At 49.4% G+C, this 2,531-nt stretch overlaps 1 pseudogene; it reads left to right on the forward strand.

Annotated features, from left to right (window-relative positions):
* The first annotated feature begins 779 nt into the window (after nt 1-779).
* Nucleotides 780-1,819, forward strand: LOC103750878 (annotated as a pseudogene).
* The last annotated feature ends 712 nt before the right edge of the window (nt 1,820-2,531 follow it).

Genomic DNA, 2,531 nt, shown 5'->3' on the forward strand with positions numbered 1-2,531 from the left:
ATAGCAGTTTGTAAATTTTTAAGTCCAAATCAATAGCCATACTAAGGGCATCATAATTTTTGTACTGTAGGATCAGTGCTGACATTCTTAACCCTAGGGCACTGCAACACTGATCCCCAAAAGAGTGGTGCCAGCAATCACCAGGGCAGCTGCCCTCTTATGGCATGAATGTTCCACTGGGGAAAGCTTAAGGTCCATCTTGTCCCCTGAATAAAGGTTGACTCTTGGGGTTAGCTGTGATAGCAGGCACCATGAGGGGGCAGAATGGTTGAGAGTGATTAAGTGGATACAAGGAGTGAGCCCAAAAGAACAACCCCACCAGGCATCAGGAGGAGGTCATAAGTAAGAATCATTAGAGGCGAGGTAAGCGGTCTGGTTCCAGGGCTTGCGGGGTTGGGCTGCCTTCTCTGTGGGTTGGGTTTTGGGTTTTGTCACCATCTCTGAGGCTGATACCTCTGGGGTTGGCTGCATCACAGACAACTCTGATGGTCTGGGCTGGGATCCAGATGGGGGCTGGAACATTATCTGGAAATACAGAAGCGTAGCCTCACCCTTGTATTAGCAATAAGTGTGGGCCCCTCTATTCTCCTGTAAGGAGGTCCTTTCAACTCATCATGGGGGCAGGAGTGGGATGAGTAAATGCCCCCCAATGCTTTATTGCTGGTGGGAGGCCATTGGAGTCAATTTTAAAAAACTTTAGGGTGAATAAATCTTGCTGTATAACAAGATTGGGATCCTTATAGTGGGGGCCTTTGTCAGTCAGGTCCCCTCCCCCTCAGGTCCCCTCCAGAGTGCTGGACGCCACCAGCTTGGAGTTCGGCTCCGCAGGCACCGTCCTGGCTGTGGGGTTGTGGCCTGTGGAGGACAAGTCAAGAGACTGGGTGGCGATGCCCAAACTGTGGCTGAGGTGGCTGGGACCCAGCACTCCTGACTGGACAGCCAGACTGGGGCAGGCACTGCTGAGGAACCGCAGAGAAGCCCAGGTGGGAGTGGCTGGAACTCCCCTCCGTGGCCTCCGCTTTGGTGCCCAAGATGCGGGGAAGATGCAGCCCCAGGTAGTTCAGCCGGCGGGCAGTGGCAGGGGTGCCTCCTCCCAGCTGCTGGAAGGGTACAGCTGGCTGCTGTGTTATGGCTTCCTCTACCTGGTGCTCTACGCACAGGTGTCCCAGTCCAAGCCGTGTGAGCAGAGTGGCTCCTGCTTTTTGGGCCGCTGTGTCAACTCCATCTGCCTGTGCGACCTGGGCTGGGTGGGGGACCAGTGTCAGCACTGCCAGGGCAGGTTCAAGTTAACAGAACCTTCTGAATATTTAATAGATAGTCCAATTAACTATAAATATAGAGCTAAATGTACATGGCTTATTGAAGGCTATGCAAATGCAGTGTTAAGGTTAAGATTTAATAATTTTGCTACAAAATGTAGCAGGGATCATATGTATGTTTATGATGGAGATTCCATATATGCACCTTTAATAGCTGTACTTACTGGTTTGATTGTCCCTGAAGTAAGGGGAAATGAAACTGTGCCTGAAGTTGTTACATCTGGCTATGCACTATTACGCTTTTTCAGTGATGCTGCATATAATCTAACAGGTTTTAACATTTTTATTTAATCAATTCTTGCCCTGACAATTGCTCTGGTCATGGAAAGCATGCAACCAGTGTCTCTGTTGTAAGTCAAGTGTATTGTGACTGTGATAGATACTGGAAGGGGGAAGGATGTGATATTCCTTACTGTAAAGCCAATTGTGGCAGTCCAGACCATGGCTACTATGACCTAACAGGAGAAAAACTGTGTGTCTGCAATGATAGTTGGCCTTGAGCAATCGTAACAGGGAAGAACTGCAGGGTGTTGTCCTCCGAACCAGACAGAAAGGAGGGTGGGGGAAGGGGCTTTCAGTCTTTCTCTTCCAGAGAGGGGTAAAGGGGAGGGGCTCCCCCACAGGCAGCAATGGACTGAAGCAGATGGCTAATGCCCTGTTATGGTGAAGGAAAGGGTGGTGGGACTTCCTGCTTTTTATTAAGGAAGCCCTCAGACCATAGTCTCTCGTCTTCTGAATTTTCAGCAGTAGACATTGCCTTTTTGTCAGAACAAGGCTCTTCTAGTTTCACTGTGACTAGGAGCACTTGGGGCGAGCCATTCACAGCGTCCTGCTGTTGAATCTGTCTCCTTTACTTCCATAAGAGGAAGTCACCTCCCTGTAAACAGGCGTGGGCAATATGCTGCCAATCATAGGGGGTATTGGCTCCATGGCTGATTGTATCTAAATGTTGACTAAATCAGGGGGAATGGATACCAACCTCAAGTGCCGCCTTGCACAGTATTTTTAAGGTGTCATGAGAATATGGATTCTAGACATTTGGGGTGGTTGGCCCTGATCAATCCTAACAGGGAAGAACTGCGGGGTGTTGTCCTCTGAACCAGACAGAAAGGAGGGTGGGGGAAAGGGCTTCCAGTCTTCATCTAAATGTTGACTAAATCAGGGGGAATGGATACCAACCTCAAGTGCCGCCTTGCACAGTATTTTTAAGGT

Source organism: Nannospalax galili, unplaced genomic scaffold (assembly GCF_000622305.1).
Source record: "Nannospalax galili isolate Female #2095 unplaced genomic scaffold, S.galili_v1.0 scaffold10527, whole genome shotgun sequence".
NCBI lineage: Eukaryota > Metazoa > Chordata > Mammalia > Rodentia > Spalacidae > Nannospalax > Nannospalax galili.